General features: G+C 38.1%; 1 protein-coding gene across 2 annotated transcripts in view; it reads left to right on the plus strand.

Annotated features, from left to right (window-relative positions):
- Nebl (nebulette) overlaps positions 1-20,467 on the plus strand; it is a 336,213-nt gene that overhangs the window by 183,315 nt on the left and 132,431 nt on the right. The gene's annotated exons all lie outside the window — the stretch shown is intronic.

Here is a 20,467-nt window from a genome sequence, read left to right on the forward strand (position 1 = left end):
GAACAGCACACAGTTTGTTTTCAAATCATATACCCTAAGGTTTACCCATTGTTTGGTCTTTAAATGGGCATTTTATATTAGTAAGGGCTTTTTCCTTTGAAGAGAAAGAGTTGAATTTTAAAGACTCATGACATTTGTCGCTTAGTTTTCCTACTGCATTCCAACAACCTGCCAATCATGAACAGTGAAGATCACTCTTCTCATTTTCCTTCTCCTTTATTCTTTCCTTAAAAATCCACTTTTGCTTTTAAAAATGCAAATCAGAGACACATTCCACAAGCAGTGACATTCAGTAGCATTTCTTTCTTTTGATAATTTTTGGAAATTAAAAAAAATAAAAGCAATGCTGTAAAAAGCAAAGTTGTATCGTAAGTCTTCAACTATCATAGAAATTTATTTCAAAAAGAATCCAACATTTCTACTCAAGACATCTACATGACAGCTACTGGAAAGATTGCAGTGGATTCCAAGGTAAGCCTTTTCATTTATATTCAAATTAAGTCAATATTCATATTTAACTAGAACAGAACTGATCACATTTCCATCCTTTATCATTAGCAGGCATATACATTTTATTCAATACCAGAGGTCGTAGCCAGATCCCTTCTTAAATATGCAAAGATGCCTTATGACACAGGTATGTATTAATCTATATTTATCATATACATAGCATTATATATAAAGCCCCAATTAGATTAAGCCTATAATTTAGAGAATGCTAAATTTTTAAAGCATATAATTTAGACATATATATATATATATATAATTTTTTGCTGTGTTTTGATGTTAGCAACCTTAGCAGACTTCTTTTAGTCACTTTGAGGCTTCTTAACATTTGGGTAACAGTAAAAAATACATAGATTTCACAATGTTACTGTTCAAGACCTACTCCTGAGAAAGGGAGGCTGTCAATTATTCTGAGGTCTAGAAAATTTATTATTCATTTCTAAGCTTCTAACTTCATAAACTTTTCCCATTACCTCACTGGGTTTTCCATATTACTAAAAGATCTTTTCCTGTAAGAAATTGGGGATTGATCTGAAAAGTCATACTTTGGTTAGTCTGGTTTTCCACACCCGGGGAACAATATTGGCTTGAACCCAGATAGGTTTGACAGTGGCCTGGATTGTGTCTGTTTTAAGAGGAAGAAGGTACGAAAGTATCTAGACTGGGAAAACTCTAGTATCTTCTTGCTGGAGATGCTGGGAGGGAGCTGACTCATCTTGAACATTGTAAGGGATGTGAGATTTGTGAGTCTTAATTAGAACTCCAAGTGCAAAAGTGTTGATCTAGGTGGGTTAACTAAAGTGTCTTCATGATCTTTATTTCCCCCTTTGTTCCATGTTCTTATATATTTTTTGTCCATTTTATTTTTAAATATTATATGGCTCATTCTAAACTGCCATTAGTCCCCCTTGGACTAATGGAAGTATAAAGACATAGAGCAGTGACAACTCCTAGGTGTTTTGGGTAATATGTTATGGATGAATGGGCATTTTTGATTGCTTGTGTCTGTGTCAATGTTATGAATTTTTTTTTCAGTCACTTTCACATTCATTTGGGTAGGATTTGAAATCATTGGGATATGCCCCCTCAGCCTGCATATGTTACTGAAGTGTGGGATAAAGTACAACTATAAATTTCAAATTGTGTGTAATAAAAGAGGTGAGAGTGGGTTAGCCCTGCCTTCTTTCTTATGGAACCTATAATGACAGCGTATTGAACAAGGGAGATTTATTAAATCCTGCAATTTAAAATTCTTCTGCTACGTTACCCAGAATAGCTATAGAAAGAAAAAGAGAAGAGGTATGATTTTAGAATTCATTTAATGGTTGGGAAGAAATAGAACTTGGCTTCTGAAATAAAGAATTGTTCTTTTATTTTCCAATTTTGTTCTACAAGATTGTCTTCATCTTATTCAAAATATTACTATTCAGGTAGAGTTTAATAGTGGTTATTTATGAAAATAGAGTATTGGACTTGCAAACAGATTTTTATGGGAAATCAGGATATCCAGTTAAACCATTTAATTAAAGATATTATTTAGAAGTTCCGATTTTGTTTCAGATGCATCACTTCAACAGAATGCAGCCTGACAGCCTTTGTGGACAGCGTCAACAGATTTTCATAGCTAAATCACTTAACCATCTCCTTCCTCTAGGTCCCAAATTCTATGGGTCATTTTATTTTGTTACTATTATTATTTTTTGTAGTGTCGAGATTGAATCCACAGATTTGTGCATGCTAGGCACGTGCTCTACCATGAAGCCACATGGCCAGCCCCATCTTTGCATTTCCTTTAACAGTGTTTTAGGAAAATGTTCTTGAAGGACAGTATACAAATATGAATTGAGGAATGCTATGCCCTTGGGGATTTTTATAAAACCTTTTATCTCTTGTTATTCTAGCTCTAATCTGTGTGGGTAATTCTAAAGGCATTTCTCTAGTTTAGAGTGGTTCACCTTCAGGTTTATAAGTAGCACACCCCAGGTGCCCGTAGTAGGATGGTGTAGCAGCATCCTTGCCAGGCATCCAAGGTACCCAGTGTAGCCTGACAGAGATTATTGATGCATTTTCTTCTGCCTGTTTACACACCCATATAAGCTGCACTTTCAATTAGCTGAGACAGCCTGGGGATCAATTGTGATATAAAATGGTAAAGTCAAACCCCAGGAGACTTTTACAGACTTTGTGCTGTGGGTAAAAACTAGGTGTTTATTTTCTCATTTATTTTTGGGGAAAGAATAATATCAGGTGAAAAAGGGAAAAATACCCAATGAGAAAATGATATATTTTACAGACCGACTGAAATAGTAAGTGGATCATTATTTGATTCGTCAGGATTTGTGCTTGTCCTTGATACACACAGGAAGTGTTTTTGCGTGACTCTGCTGTGTGTCTGGCAGTACCCTCTTTGATCAGTGTTCTTACCATTGTTGTATTCTTTGCCTTGTCTATAATTTTGGTTATACATCCTGTTTCCTAAATACCCTTTTTTGCTATCATTTTCCATCAAGTGTATCCATTAAATAAGAAATTCTTGCTTGCTTTACAAGAAAAGCTAAGATTAGAGGTTTTTTTTAACATTATAGAAAAAAATCTTTCAGTAATTTGATCCTAAAGTGTAATTACTTTTAACTGTTTTTTGATAACAGCCACATAATTTTTAATTGACTTCTTGGAATTTAAAATAAATTATATGCCCGTTAATAAGTTTGCATTGATACTGCTGATTTAGTTTCCTGAAATTTTATGAGTTAGCTTCAGAAATATTAGATTATTAGAACTAAACATTATGTAATAATTGAATACAGTGTCTACAGACTATTAAAAGATTTGATTCAAAGTTAGGTTGAATGTAAGGGTGAGCATGTGAGGGTAGAGATGATTATCTAGGGATTTGGTCTCTGTTTGTAATTTAAATAAATCATTTTGACAGAGACTGACTGTAACCATGTTCAGGCTGCTGACAGTGTGAAATTGAGTTGTACGGTGGACAGAAGACAAGCAGTCAAGAGAAATCCCCAAAGGCAAAATTTGTTATGTAATTGGGTCAACTCATGCATGAGAAATGCATGTTAATTGTAAACGGGTGGCAAAATTATCTTGTAGGAGGCAATTAGGTCTTATATGAGTCTGAACAACTGACATAGGAGGTTTTCTTTTTATATTCAGCAAACATTAAAAGTTTTTTTTTTAATTTTTAAGGGGAGAAATGTAGGAATTAGAATAGCATTTAACATGGAAACAGACTTCTAATTTTTTCCCATGTACAAGAAACAGCTTTGATAACTAATGAAAATTTTATATGAAAGCCTCTGATTTTGAGTAGTCAAGTCTAATACACTAAGTAGTTTAAAAAGAGAATAGAATGGTAATATATGTGTTATAACTGGGCTGATTGACATAGATGACTAATTATGAGGTGAATTGTTAAGATGTGAGCCCTTGAAGACTCGTCGTTTACTGAGGGAATCTCTATGTTGTTTTAATGGACTGTACCTTGCCTCCAACTCATTGCAACCAGTAACTCCAGTGCAGTCCCCAAGCAATATAGTGGATGCAGTCCCAAGCAATATAGTGGATCCGTCAGTAGCAGTATCTTTAAATCAGAGATCAAATATGTGAAAAAAAAGCAATAGAGCAATAGTCTGTGTTTTTCTTATAATTTCTAACACATGGATGAATATTGCATTCATCTTTGGATCACTCTGACATATAGCATTCAATAAGATGCTCTGAACAATCTCTACCAAAGGAAAGGATTTCCAGAAGGAATACTTAGACTTTCATGAGAACAACGTATGGAAAATGACCTCTTGGTCCTTTCCAATTCGTGGTTTACTTTACACCTGGTTTTGCTTTATTTTTCCATGTAGGGCAGAACTTCAAAGGCCGATCTCTTCTTTTTTATCCTCAATTTTCTAACCCCAGTCACTTAAAGGAACAAATATGTCCCAGACCAGTAATGATTTGTGCATGGCTAATGCAAGAGTTGTGGTTATAAGATGGCATCTTCTGGAGAGAAGCTTTGGGAAGATGCCTCATGATTGTGGAATTAGCACATGCAACTTCTTGAAAATGAGAGATTAAGGAGGTGGCAGACGATTTGATTTCCAAAGATCTTCCTCTTGTGAAGACTTTTTTCTCCATTCCTTTCCTCTCAGTTGCACTGAGTTCTTGCAGTAGCCTCCTAAGTGACCTTATCTCCTTCCAGGTGCTTTGTGCTCCTTGTATCTTAAACACCATCACCAGCTAAATCTTTCTAATAGATCTCTTTTTTTTCAGAACCCTCATTATGACCCACAAACAAACCATCCTGGACCTCCATTTTGAGTAGAATCAAGCCTAATCTCTCCTGAACCCCTTCATTCTGCCTCTGAAGATCCTCCCCAATTACTCCTAAATTATTTTCCACCTTAGCTTATCAACATTGTCCATTTCTTTTAGGCCTGGCTACTTTGTTCTGGACTTTTCCATGAATCATTCCTGTTGTTTAGGACAGTTTCTTACTTCAGTAACAGAATCCCAGCCCTCCAATCCCAGATGCACAAATACCAGCTCCAGCCATCTTCCTGGTCTCTGGATTATTGCAGTGGCTTCTGCCTTGTGCTGTCCTTTGGGCCACTCAGTGCACACATCATAGCCTACCTTGTGGTTTAATTAGCATTTCACATGTCTAAATATTTTACCTCTTGAACATGAAGGCCAAGATCATCCATGTCATTTTTCAGTCTATTTTTTTTATCTCCAAGAATGGACAGTTTGGTGCTTTATATTTTATCTTTCTTGTTGTACTGTTTATTTTTTTATTTTTCTCCTTCCTGCTGGGAATTGAACCCAGGGCCTTGTGCATGCAAGGCAGACACTCTGCCAACTGAGGTACATCCCCATCATTCTTGTTGCACCCTTTATTTAGGATGTGTCCCTGTCCCTTGCTTTTCTTTCTGGACTAGTCTCTTGACTGCTCTCACTCTGCTCCAGGCTGTTTTTCACATGGTTTCTTGCAAATTCTTCCTAAAGTACATATCTGATTATGCCACATTCTTCCTCAAAATCTGTCAATGGCTCCCTACTGCATTTAGGATGAAATAAGGAAACCTTTACATGGGATATGAGGCTGTCCCTGCTTCACAATAGTGGAGATCTCCAGCCTGGGTGCCTTCCTGCCCTCTGAGCCTGGTGCACCTCCACTTCTGCCTGCAAGCTCTTGCCAGTCTCCCATCTGTGCTGGCTTAGTGGTTCCCTTCTCTTCCCAGACCTTGGCCTCTATGCTGCTCTGGCTGACTGCTTCAGCAGCTGCATTATGAGTTTTCTTCCACCCAGAATGAACTTTGTGAAGATATGGCCTAGCATGGTGCCCAATTTGAAAACAAATAAATTGACAGGGTTCCTTACCCCCCCCCCCTTTTTTTTCAGAAGGATTTGCCTTTCTATCCACTTCTCAAGTCTAGGTCCATTTCCTAGGAGATGAACCACATCAGAATGAAAAACAGATCTGTCCTTTCAATGTAAGATTGTTAGTGCCTAAAACAGTGCTTGGAATATAGCAGGCACCCAGGAAATATGTACTGAATAAATGAATGTTAACTATTGTTGCATTTCTTTCTCATGAAACCCCTCTTTGCAAAAGAGCCTTTGTTTTTCAAGATTGTTTTGAATTGTGTTATTCTTGTTTGTGCTGCTTGATACCTATTTTTCATTTCCTGCTACTTAAATATTCAGTGACTTCTTTAGTTTTATTGAAAGATTGTAGCAATACTCCCTTAATAAAGGGGAACCTATTGCTTCCTAATGTGTCACCTAAGAATTCCTTATATTGGAAATGCACACACTGGCCTGTTCTAAAATGTAGCCAAGGAATTTTTTTTTTTTTTTTTTTTACTAACTTAAGTATCTAAAATATAGGACTTATATTAATCTACTTGAGCTGTCATCACAAAATACCACCAGCTGAGGGGATTAAACAACAGATATTTATTTTTTCATGTTGTTGGAGGCTGGACATCACAGACACAGGTCCACCAGCATTGGTGTCTGGTGAGGGCTCTTTTCCTGGTTTGCACATAGTTGCTGTCACCCACTCTCTGTGACCTCACACAGAGGTGTGTGCACACGGGGTCAAGGGGAGAAAGCTGGTGTTGATAAGGGCATCAGGGTATAGGATCTGAGCTCTGCCCTTGTGGCCTCATTTAACCGGAGTTATGTCCTTAAAGGCTGTGTCTCCAAATACAGTTCACATTGGTGGCTTGGGCTTCAAAATTGGACCTTTTTGGGGTGACAGGGTGCAGTTCAGTTCATAATAGGGTCAAATGAGGGATAGTCTCCATGTATCATAGGGAAACTTTGAGGTAATTAAATGGCATGCATTTATGAAGGTGCTTTGAATAATCCAAGGTAGGATACAATTGGTTGCTACTATCATAAGTGACTGTCTTCAGTGGAGTTAGATGACACCACCCTCTGCTGCCACTCCTGGAAAACACCTACATTTATTTATTTATTTGTTATTTATTTATTTATTTATTTTCCTATTTCAACCTAAAGAATCCTACCCCCACTCCAAAAAACAAACAGACAAACAAACAAACAAACAAAAAAAAAAACAACAAAAAACCCCACATCCTTTTAGATCCTATTTTCAATTCTTAAATGTCCCTTTCAGATATCTTTTTATTTGCAGTTTTTGAGCCATAGTCATTGACAAAAGAAAAAAAAAGTGGGGGGATAACTTACATTAGTAATTGTGTTTTTATATTTTTTAGGTCTTAGTTGAATTATGTAGCTCAGAATATAGAATCAGCCTGTCCTGTGCTGGCAGTTTGGTCTGGACAGATGTGAATAAAAGGGTGGGAGACAGGAGTGAATGATAGGAAAGAAACAGGATCTAACAAAGGATAGCTTTTTGGAAAATATCTTAATTTCTAGTGCATTATGTAGATTTAAAACTTAAAAAAGCATCTGAACCTTTTCTCCCAGAGTTTATTAAGCTTTTGGGACATACCCACAGTGACATCATGAAATCTCACCTAGATATTTGTGGAGTCCCAGGTGTGACTATCATTAATAATTGTGCCACATGATTATGATTTTGGTGGATTGGGGGGGAGGTAAGTTTAAAAGTTTTTTTTTTTTTTAAGTTAACAAGAATAATAGTCAAATGTTATTTTAATTTATTAGAAGGCTATAAATCCAGGGAGGCATTGTTTGGGGATATATTTCAAATTCTATTGGTAATCCAAGCCACCAGTGTACAATTAGAGAACATTTCATGATTTGGAAGTTAGAAGCAAGAGTGTGGGATTTAAAAAAAAAATACGCACACAGAGAGAGCTATGTCCTCTTATTTGCATTTCATTTTCCTAGAAAAATTATGTCATGAAAATTACATTTCTGGGTGTCTTTGCTCATGCTTCCTTCTGTAGTTTTCCTCTCTTTCATGGCTGCTCTGGTTGTCTTGTAGCTCTTTTCTCCTCTGCACAGAATCATGCAATGGTATGTATAGAAGGATGTCATGGTGAGGTCCTCAGACTTTACTGAGTTTCAAGGACAAGAACCAGGAAGTTCTGATTTCTTGATTTCCCATATATTTTTTTTTTTTGATTTTTCGATCACGTCCCATCTCACCAGTCCCTGTGGTTTTCAAAAAACGAGAAGAACAGCTTTTCTGGATGCTTTCATGTCTACACTAGAGCATATGGAGTGACTGGGAAAGATTCAGTGGAAAAGGAGGTCCTCAGTGGACTATAAAGACATATTTGTGGGGGAAAGAGCAGGAGGGATGAATTTGGTAAGAGCAGGAATATCAGCACCAGCTTGTCGGGTTTTAGGGAGAGATACCATTGTGATTCTCCTGCATCAGACTCTTGCGCTGTTGGGATTACAGGTGTGCACCACTGCACCTGGCTGAAAACTTAATTATTGACTTAAACTTCTTTAGTGTTTAATGTGTACTAGGCACTTTGCTAGGAGGCAGGGAATATGAAGAATAAAATAGACAGGACCCCTGACCGATGAAGCTTATGGTTAGCCTCTGACAGATAAGCAGGTAACTACTGTAGCAAGTATCTACACATCTATTTGATAATAAATTTAATTATCTAAGTGTGATGCATGTTTTGATAGTGGAAACACTGTGTTAATAGCAGAGGGATGACTGATGCAGTTTGGGAGGCAAGGGCTGTGCACCCTTGGCATGACTATTTTAAGAGAGTTTTAAAAGCCAGTCATGGTGGTGATTGCCTGTAATCTCAGTGGCTTAGGAGGCTGAGGCAAGAGGATCATGAGTTCAAAGCCAGCCTCAGCAATTTAGTGAGGCCCTAAGCAACTTAGCGAGACCCTATCTCTAAATAAAATATTAAAACTGGCTGGGGATATGGCTCAGTGGTTAAGCATCCCTAAGTTCAATCCCTAGAACCAATGAATGAATGAATGAATGAATAAACAAATGAATAGTTTTTAAAGATTTTACTGAATCATGGACTTGAATAGTGATTTTTTTGCTGTTTGTTTTTATAAAAAAATTTTTTTGAAGTTTTACTATTTCCCTAAATCTTCTTTCCCTATTTCCTGTTTGCCTGTCAGTAAGGATTCCCAGAAAATACAATTCAAAATTAAATCAAACCACCTGAGTTGCTTAACAGAAACTTAAGTGAAGAAATAAATGTGTCTTCAACAAAACAAAAGATTAACTCACACCATAATTTTATACATAAAAATGTCGGAAATATTCAGTTGTGGAAGAGGATTGGTCAGCTTCTTAATTTCAGGGTGGTTAAAAAGATCAATATCTTACATACTTGCATACATTTATGATCTTTGATATATGATTTTGCTCCTTTGATTTTTGTTGTTTATGAAGATAAAATAAAAAGTAAAATTATGGACATTTTCATCCCTCTCTTGCCTCCAGTCTATATTGTGGTACTTTTAAATTGTAAGTTTTTCACGGCAGGATCCCAACTATTGAGAAAGCATTTTGCCTTTGAAAAACATATGTACATCTGAAGTAGCTAACATAGAGGCGAGGCGTGTTTGCCACATATATGGAGAGTATGTATACACATGGGTTTGAGTGAAGAGTAGGGAAAGGACATGGGAACATTGGTTAGTGCTGTTTGTTTTCCTCCTTGAGTCTTCTTGGCCCAGTCTATGCTGACAACAAACCACTGGGACGTCCCCTCAGTGCTGTGGGATCTTTTCCTGCCAAATATTGTTCTCTTGCAAGATTAAATAGCTGAATCAGTGTGGCCCGAATCTTGATCCTGCTGAGAATATTAAGACTCCTGCGGGTTGTAGTACAGATTAGCTGGTGAGAGCTCTGTTGGAGAAATAAAGTGAGTTTCTCTAAATGAATTTAACAACTGCTGTGAACCTTTTTGTGTCCTCCAGCATGAGTGTGTGTGCTGGTAGTTAACCATTTATTTCCCTCATTTTCTCCAAAAGTTGCTCTCGTCCACCCCTGTGCATTTATTGCCAATAGGTTCATAACTTTATTTCACATTCATGTTTGGCCAGAGGAGCCGTTTGATACATTCAATTACAAAGGGCTGTGGAATCTAAATCATTATTTAGTTGATTTCTTTAAGGAGGAAAACTGTATTTTTTTTTTTGTATTTATAAAATGGGAAGGCTCGCGTGTCTCTGGTGGAAGTCAATAAACCACACCACTGGGTTATTCAGCGTAAACTGATCAGTGTGTTTTATTTGCATCCTGGGCTTCACGCTATTGGTTGAAAAGGTGTGACATCTTTAGAAAGAGGCAGGACTGAGGACTAACCCTATTTATGTCACTCTAAGCCTCGGTTTCATTGCTTTTTGGCTTCTAGGGTGAGATTAAAACTAGTAAAGTTCTGAATTCCATGAAGACTATGGTGCTTCTTCCCTGGATGAAATAAATTCTAAAAATCAACAAGAATAAAACCAAACTCGAAACCACAGAATGCACAGATAACCTGAAAATGACTGGAAGTGTTTTGTGTCACCCGATTGCAATCTTCTAAGTTGGTTGAACTCTCCTCCATATGGGGGCCCTTTATCTCCCTAACTTGCAAGGCACGAGCTCAGTCTCCCTATGAAGCGGTCTTCCCATCCACTGCCCACTTTATTCCCATTTGTCTCCTGACACTTCTACCTTGTGTGTATGTGTGTATGTGATTTCTCAGTAAAAATGTCTGTGACTGCAATTTGCAAAGGCTAAGCAGAACACAATTATAATGAATAACTATTACGGCCATCAGTGCTATTTTACATGTTTGCTGACGGTCGCACAGATGATTACCGTGACTGTTATAATATTCTTACAAGAAATCTTTAATTAAATTATTATTTTTTTATTTGTTGCCACAATATACCAAAAAATGGGGCGCTGGCAGGCGGGAGGGAGGATGTTGGCCTAAGAGAAGCTTCAAGAAGACAGAAGCAGAGTTAGTTTGCCAGCCTTCCTCTGCCCTCATAAAATAGCCTCTGTTTGCCATCACCCTGCAGATGAGGATGTCAGACACAGGACCACCTGATCTTAAGCCTGTGTTTTCTGAATGCTTTGAAAGCCAGCTTTCAGCTGTCCTGATACTGTCAGTCAAAGCCTTGGCAATAGCACCAGGATGTTCTGACCTCTCGTCTAGTTTGCTATTTGTTTTGGATGCATGACTCTTAGAGTCACATCGGCCATTGTCAGAATGTGCAGTCATTCAGAAACAGACTTTGAAGGTGCATTTGAAAATGACTCCTAAGTATTAAACTGTAAATTCTCTAAGATATCATCAGTGATAAAAAAAAAAAACAAAACAAAAAAAACAACCCAGCAGTTCAAGTGGACAAAAGAATGAATGCGTTATCTTTAATGTTAAATGCCAGCAGGATTTCCATGCCTAGCATCCTATTTTCAGGTTTCCAATATTAAGATTATAATCCCCTTTTAAATTGTGAACAATGTCACACATAAAAAGTGTCTGTCTGGGTTAAAGAGTAGTAATAATATGCACACCTGTGAACCCAGCTTAAGAAATAGAACATTTGTAAAACCTTTGAGGGCCCTTGTGTTTCCATTTATGCCTCAACTTCCTGACTGGTTACCAGGAATAAAAGGGCCACAGCTTCTTGAAAACACAGATTTTTATTGTGAACTGATAAAAAGACAAAAAGACCATGTAAAAATCCAACTCCCATATGTGAAAGCAGTATATGGATTTTAGAGAAAACATGATTGACTTCTTGAACTGTTAAAGCACACACAGTCCATAAGGGAATCCCCTCAGTTCTCTCACTTTCTTTATTTAGCCATTAAGACTCAATCATTGTGGTTTACTTCTATTAAAAAGTGACACTTTGATACTTTTCCCCCCTGTGTTAGTCAGTTTTTCATTGCTGGAACAAAATACCTGAGATAATCAACTTAAAAAGAAGAAAAGTCTATTCTGGCTCACAGTTTTTGAAATTTCAGTCCATGGTTACTTGGCTCTGTTGCTTTGGGCCTGGGGCAGCACAATATCATGGTGGGAATAGATGGTGCAAGATGCCTGTTCATCTCATGACAGCCAGGAAACAAAGAGAAAGAAGGGGACTGGGGTCCCAGTGTCCCCATCAAAGGCACACCCTAGAGACCTAACTTCCTTCCTTTAGGCTCCATCTTCTAAAGTTCCACTACCTCTGAGGAGTGCCACAGGCTGATGATTAAGCCTTTCACACGTGGGCCTTTTGGGGATATTTAAGATCCAAGGAACAATAACCCTACAAAGATGCCTACTGTGGGCCAGGAAGTCTTTCATGGTTATTGTTTCATTTGTTTTTTTACAACAATCTCTAGAAATAGTTTCATTGCCCTTATGTCATGGAGGACAGAACTGAAACTCAGGGAGGGTAAATAAATTTCCTAATGGCAAATGATCAATAAAGAGCAAAGCTGGGATTTGAGTCCAAGTTTTGGGTTTTTCCACCTGACTTCAAAAATGTAGCATTTTTTTTCTTCATACCAAGAGTTTGGGAGCATTACTTAAATGTTTTTTTTTTTGGAGTCCTTGTGCCATAGGGTGAATGTCAGAGATATTAGTTTTCTCTTGCTGGCACAGAAGCTAATTTATTCTTAATGGCATTTTGGCAGCCACATAGTGAGTATCAGGACCACATTGAGGAGTTTCAGATTTCTTTCTTTCTCTCTCTTTTTTTTAAGAGAGAGAGAGAGAGAGAGAGAGAGAGAGAGAGAGAGAGAGAGAGAATTTTTTAATGTTTATTTTTTAGTTTTCGGTGGACATAACATCTTGATTTTATTTTTATGTGGTGCTGAGGATCGAACCCAGCGCCCCGCGCATGCCAGGTGAGCGCACTACCGCTTGAGCCACATCCCCAGCCCAGTTTCAGATTTCTTAATGCTAGGAACACCGCTCTTATTCCACAGGTTGATGCTCCCAGATGAATGTTCCTGTCTGTGCTGAAATGCAAGGTGGCTTTGAGTTTCCCCAGCCAAACCTTTCACATAAGGTAGATGCTTTTGGTTTGCTGTTGAGGTTTAATGGTGCTTCTCCTTCTGAATATGTCTGCCTTCCCCATCCCACCCTCTCGGAAGACACCTACTCTGTGCTTGGCACTGAGATAGTAGCTGAGGATACAAGATCTCAGCGCAGTCCTCCCCCAGAGCACAGAACACAGCCTGTGAAGTGTGTTAGGAGAGAGATGAGGTTTTAGGGGTGTGGAGAGAACAGAATTGACACCTAACCCTTACTGGAGTTTGGTGACAGTCACAGATGACTTAGAGAAGGTGTCAAGAGATGAGTTTCTAAGAGGGAAAGAGGCTAGAGGCAAGTGAGGAATTGGTGATGGTGAGTGTTGGGTGGCAACGAAATCGCCACGTAGGGGACTTGCGAATACAAGGACTCAAGAATGAGACCCTATGGTGGGTTTGATGAAATTCAAATGTTCATTTTATCCTGAAGATTTTGAAGAGTCACTAAAAGACATTTTTCTTTGCAGTAGGAGAATGACCCTAGATTTTAGGATCGCTGTTTGTTTAAGTGTTGGGAGTAGGTTATCTAATCCTGTTTTAAACTTGGCCCTTGGGTGGGTCAGATTTCACTGTCATTGTCATCATGGAATCCTGGGGCTCCTTGTGTCTGTCTGTTGAGGCTAGAATGATTATAACCCTAGTATTTGTGGGTATAGGCTTTTGGAGAATAAAAGAAAAAAAAATCATGATTTCTTGCATCCCTGTATGTTTAAGTTGTGTGAATTTTCAAAAGTAACTTAGGCAGTTTTATTGCCTTGATTTAGAATTGAATGACAAATGTGGAACAAAGGTGTCTGTATGGTATGTAAATAGGGCAGTGGTGTGCTCACGCCCCGACTGTGACACAAGCCTGGGTTAACAAGTCTCAGACACAGTCTCAGGTTGGCAGGTTTGAGAGAGTGCAAATCCGTATAAATATGTATGCCTTTAGCATTGCATGCAAATGCCACACTAGTTCTCATACAAATATGGAGAAAAAATTTTAGTTAACTGTCTGCAATGTGGGGAATGCTGGTAACTCTATCATGATGTTATAATACAGGTTAAACCTAAACGGCTGTTTCTGAAAGTTTAGGTGACAAGTCCTACTTACTGCAGCTACCTTTGATTCAAAAATATAACTACCTCTTTACTCATTCAACAGGCCAGAGACTATCGACATTGATCAGCACAGGTCAATGCAGTAGTTGTAAATGGCTCAAGGCATGATCCTGGGTCCCTGTTCTCCTCAGGATACTATCTGTGGGTGTCTGCTTGGGAAGCTTATGAGAATGTCTGTTTTAGATTATTTAACCTTGGACTCCTGAAGACCAAATGCAGAGGAACAAAATCCTAGTCATTGAGTAGTTTTGAACAAATTAGTTTTATGTGTGTTAAGAATTGAGGACTTGATCCTAGTTAAAAGCAAAGGAAGTTAGTTTTGCATCATTAGAGAAACATGTAAGATACAAGAAATAACTTCCTACAATATGTGGATTATGTGGGTAAATTCAAAAGGATCTCACAACTTTTAAAATGACCTATTCTAGCACAGCATTACATCTCCATCCCTATGCCTCTCTCCTCCCGCATCTTAAATGGAAATGATAATACTGGATGCTTATTTTAAGTTGGGAGGATCAATGAAAGCATGAGAGGAAAACCCTTGCGTGACTCAGAAGAAAGGCACTTAAATAAAAATACGAAATTGAGCTCCCTCTATGGAGATAGCTGCTCGAGGGGATGATTGACTTTCCTTTTTGGATTTTTATAATTTTATTAAAATATAATTGAGAAACATGAGTAAAGCTTAGTCTGGATGGAGAGAGCCAGGAAAACGTGTGTGCCCTGATGTAGGAGAGCAGAAACCGCGTATGTCATTGGGCTGCTCTTGGCAGGTGCTCTTTTGAATCCTTCCAGATCACACATCGAAAGCAAAGTGGTGGTAATTATTCCTGAGGAGTCCAAAATGTTATGCTTTGAAATGGGATTAACACTGGGGGGGGGGGAAAGTGGAGTGTTTTATGAAGGGTCATTTTTTTTTTCTGAATGTTTTGTTCTTGTAAAGAATATTTGAGATGAGCTAATGTTGATGGCACTGAAAAAAGGGTTGACCTACCCTCATTCACAAGGTGGGCGAACGTTCAAGTCTATTGAACGACGTTGGATTACAAGGTCATTTTGAAGGACTGAATAGGCAATAATTAAAAGAGGCAGAAATGAAACCATAATGAGCAGTAATCCTAAAGAAAATTAAAACACAGAAAACACTGCATTATTTATTTGGATTTAATGGGAACTTGCCAGGAGGAGGCAGCTGGCTTTCTGCTTTTTTGGAATGTTTGTAGACTGGAAAAGAAGCTGTCCATCAGCTTTAAGCTCACACTTAATTCTTGCTGTTGGGCCAGATCTAACTGTAAAGTGAAGCGGAGAAGAGACACAGTTAACTACGTGATTCGGGACAGAAAAGACATGCTCTGTACTGACATGGAGACCCGAGTTTGCATTCTGCTGATCCCAATCTCACCATGGGCATTGAGAGCTGATGTTTGCAAAGTGACAAGACCCGAGTTGTAGTACAGTAGTTCTGCTTCATTCATTTTATTGTGTCTTAAGTTTCTACCTGTGTACAATGGGCATAAAAATACTTGCAGAATTTTTATGAGAGCTAAATATTAACTCTTAAGAAATCAGCCAAAGTCTTGGCATGGTGCTTAAGAGTGGATGGGTTTTCTTCTTATTATGTAAGAAATTATTTTTAATTCCTCTATTTTTGGAGGAAAGCTTTTGGCATGAAAATGCTTTAAAGAGTTACTCCATTCAGTGTTCGTATCAATAGCAGAAGTATTTCTAATCTTCGAATTTATTGCCATTTGAAAGTTTATTTTATTTTATTTGGATTTTCCAGAAGGAACAGTATTTTAATTACCATCACTCATAGTTTTGCATTAATAGCCTCATTAAATAATGTTGCAAAATTTTCTTGGGAGCTAATGTTCATTACAGAAATTTCACTGATAAGCATAGAAATTGGTCCTTTGAATGAGAATAAGCATATCAGCCTAATGATTCTCATTTATTCAAGGTGGAAAAATTCTTCTTATTAATTCAGCATGGCACAACATATAAGTTAAAAATGAATCATTTCCCAATTTGGCCTCATGACCCTAAGATTTTTAGATAATTCCCTACCGAAGTTTTGCTTCCTTACAAGCATTATGATGAACATCAGGCTTCAAATGGGATGAAGAGACTTGCATATTTCTGTGGGAACACCTATTTTCATTTAGAAAGGTGTAATATTTTATTTCTGCTTCTGCTTCATGAAAAGGCACCAATTCCAGATTAGTCATTGACCATTACAGTGTTGGTACAAAGAAGGGGATCTGTCCTAGCATCCATGACATTTCCAACTGGTGGAGATTTTTTTTTTTTTTTGAGAGAGAGAGAGAATTTTTTAATATTTATTTTTCAGTTTTTCAGTGGACACAACATCTTTATTTTATTTTATGTGGTGCTGAGGATCGAATCCAGTGCCCTGCACATGCCAGGCGAGCCCGTTACCGCTTGATCCACATCCCCAGCCCTGGTGGAGATCTTTTAAGTCACCCACGGGGTGGGCTTGCTTCCTAGGCTGTCCTCCATTCTGTTTCTGCGTTTTTTCCCATGCATCTCTCAGTAACTTTGATAAAGAGATGCTGATGATCATCTGCAGCATTAGTGGATATTAGTATTCCTCATAGTCTCACAGGTGTCATTTGTCATGTTTTGTACAATCTTAGGCAGACTCAAAATTTTTGCCATTTTTTTACCCAGAAATGAATTTATTTTGTGGTCATTTTTATAGATGCCCATGTTGTATATTATACTAAATCCGCATTTGAGAGAAAGTTATAGATGAGCCCTTGGGATGACTTTTATTTTGTGTGGGTTGTGCTGGGGATTGAACCCAGGGCCTCAGGCATATGAGGCAAGCATTCTACCAACTGAGCTATATCCCCAGCCCCCTTGGGGATATAGCTAAATGTCATTTTAGAGCACTTACCAAGCCATGTTGAAGACTCAGTGTTCTCTTTTCCCAGCCAGCTAGACTGTGCTTCCTTGAACTTAGGGAATGTGGCTGGTCGTAGTTTAAACCCCAGCACCAGACAGGCTGCTTCACACATATTAGCATTCAATACATGTATTCATGAATTGATTAAAATTGTGTGTGGCATTTGTTTCACTGTTGCATAACATGTAAGTTTATTTCCAGATTCGTTTCCGCTCAAAACTCTTCTGAAGCTCTGACCTATCTTGCCATACTCCTAGATCTCTCCTCCCATTTTGCTCCTGACAGAAATGTTGCAGTGTCTTAAAGATCAGTCTGTTAATGAGATATTAGGTGCATTGTAAGTGCTAATAGCTGCACCTTGTGTGAGTCAGGAGGTGAACAGCTGAAATAAATAGTCATTAAACCTGAGCACAATAAGATAAATTTCTGTCTGACATCACAGTCCAATGCAGGCTGGTAGCAGAGGGTTCAGCTCCATGCAGTCATTCTGCTATTCTGCCCCTTTAATCTAGTGTCTCTGTTATCCAATTGGGACTTGCAATCCACAGGGTGAACTGCACTGGGTATAGAGTCAAGCAAAGACAGACCTTATAGTGTGGATTGTGAGAGGTTTTAGGGCTAGGCTTGGACATCATGTACCATGTCCATCCATATTCTACTGGCTAGTTATTTGTACTCATCCACGATAGGATGTTTGAAATGGGGAGAAGCAATGTGCCCAGAAATGCAACAGAAAGCAGATCTTGCACAGGAGTCAGTCCTTGCTGTATGCCCTTTTATCAAAAAAATCTTTCTAGGCTAGGATTAAATAGTGTTGAGTGCTTTGTGTGTCCCCTTGGCCTCTGAGGTGCTTGCCCTGTTCTTCCTAAGGCTGAACTGGAGTTTCAGGGAGAAGTAGGCACTTTTACAAAAAAGCACAAAAATAAAGATGGAGGAACTTATAATGTTCCCAGTGACCATATACTGAACTGAGAATCCCTACATGGTCATGAGGCGATGACTTCCTATATACTCACACTCCCAAGATAAAAATGGTCATTGTCCCCATTTGAGAACTATGTCTGGGGGAAACAAGGGCCAAGTGTGTTATATCCAAACTTACTAAACCATGGGGCTTAATTCTGTTTCCTTTCATAACTTTTTGAAATTTATATTCACCTGCAATTCCTGAGGATGACTCAGACATCTAATGGTATGCAGGTAAGTTTTGAGGAGGATATTCTGTGAAAATTAATTTTGAGTTGTAGCCTTTGTGCAAAGCTAGTTCTTGAGGCCATTTGGTGACTTAGAAGTGGATATTTCTCATGAGGCCAGAGGTGACAATTTATAAATTTACTCCAAAAAAAAAAAAAAAAAAAAAAGGCCAATTTGCTTTCAGACAAGAAGAAGCTTATATACATAGAAAAGTATGAGCAACTTAAAGGCTTCAGAGAGTTTGTGGAAATTCCCAGTTGAAGCCTACAGAATGGCAAACACATTGGGAGAATTTGGCTTCTTCCAATCTCTTGTGCCTTTTTTTTTTTTTTTGTCCTGCAAACTCGTGTGTGTATTTTATGAAGTGTTAATGCAGTTAGTATCTAATGTTTCTAATTTATGCAATTGGATATTTCATAAATGGGTTTTCTGCATGCAAGCATTTGTACACATTAATATTTATGCAAGCATTCAAATCAATGCAAGGGCATCTGTCTGCATATGTGATGAAAATATGCATATGCATGAACATTTGTACCAGGGGATAAGTCCCCAAAGTTAGTGATTGCTGAGGTTACAGTTTTTGACTTTTGTCCTTTTGACAAAATTTTCTGGACTAGAAAAGGCATGCGGAAAAATAGCACAACCATGAATACTGACAAATAAAATGGTTTAACTGAATCTAATAGATGTGAATGGCAAGTTCACACCTTAAAGCTCTTTCCATCAGTGATGGGATTTTTTTTTAAAACAGTATTTTACAATATGTAGCAGTTTTCACAAAAAGCATTTGGTCTAATAAAAACACCAATACAAATAACAAAGTTAGTGGTGAAATAAGTTTGTAAGAAATATTTCCTTTTCTGTTCTTTCCTTCCTTCCTTCCCTCTCCTTCTTTCTCTGTCTTCCTTCCTACTTATTTCAGCTTGAATCTGATCTCTAGAAATAGATCGACTCAGTTGGGATGGGGCTTCCTTTGCTTCGTTTTAGGATGCCTGGAGGATTGTAACCGCAGATATAGGGGTGCTTAAGAGGGAAGGGTTTTGATCCAAGCCTTTTATGGTAACTTTTGGTATTTGGGGCCCATGTCATGGTAGGGGGCTGTAGCATTCTGTGTCTTGGATGGGCACAGGAATCTTTCCCAGGCTGGAAAAGCCCAGGGTCAGGAGTCTACTCTCCACGCAGTCTAATTAGCCTCCCCAGGAGGCCTGGATCCTCTCCAGACCACTGCTATGGATTCAAAGGGTTCACAGTCCTTGTTGCTTGGTGGTCTGCTTGGTCTTCACATCTTGTATCTTTGTTAATCTAGAGGACAATTTCTCTTTGATGTCTTATAATTCTGATTTGTCTGTTTATTAGGTTGAAATAGCAAAGTGTTTCTCTTAATTTATATACTTATTTATTTATATACTGGTGCAATTTATAGACCCTGTGTTAACAATTTATGGTAGACCAAGAATAAACAGAGTCGATTTTGGAATATCAGTTTTACGGTTTAAAGATGTGTTAAAGATTTCTTTCTTTCTTTTGTTTTGCACCCTGTTTCTGAGGAATTTCAAATCTACCAGCTGTTTGGAGGGGACTGAGAATTATGGGGTATCTTTCTTGTCATAATTAAATGACATCTTCCCATTGAGAGTTTGCTTCATTTATTTTGAGCAGAAGTGCCTAGGAGTTAATTTTTTGTCATGTGGGAAAGGAAAGGCTGAGAAAACAAATGACTTAGGTGTCAATTTGAAAGAAATTGCTCGCTCAGAGTTGTGTCTCTTTCTTAAGACCCAGATAGTATGTATTTTTCACTATATACTTGGGTCTGGGTGCAAGTTTTGTTTTGTGTTTCATATTATAGGGTAAGGCCATGACTATCCATGTAATAGATGTGGATTTGTTAGAATGTTCCACATCTCTGGTGGTATTGCCTGTGTTGAATGTTTTCCAGTTAACATCATTCTGGACAAATCCTATGGTATAGAATTTGGGTCCTGGGTCACATATGATCCTGTATGTTGGGCAAATCTTAGAATCATTCCTAAGGAAGATTTTTGTCTCCTTTGTTGGTATTTATAAATAAGTGACCTCTATTCACTAGTTCTAAGCAGAAGACATTCATTTAGTTTCAAGTCAGAGAGGTAGCAAGTGTGAAAGTTTTGCCATAAGAAGAACTTCCAAGTTGAAGGCATGGGAGGAATGCTAGAGTGAGCAAAGGGGAGAGTAGTATAGGATGTAGGAGGATAAACCTAAGT

This window comes from Marmota flaviventris, chromosome 12, assembly GCF_047511675.1.
Source record: "Marmota flaviventris isolate mMarFla1 chromosome 12, mMarFla1.hap1, whole genome shotgun sequence".
Taxonomy (NCBI): domain Eukaryota; kingdom Metazoa; phylum Chordata; class Mammalia; order Rodentia; family Sciuridae; genus Marmota; species Marmota flaviventris.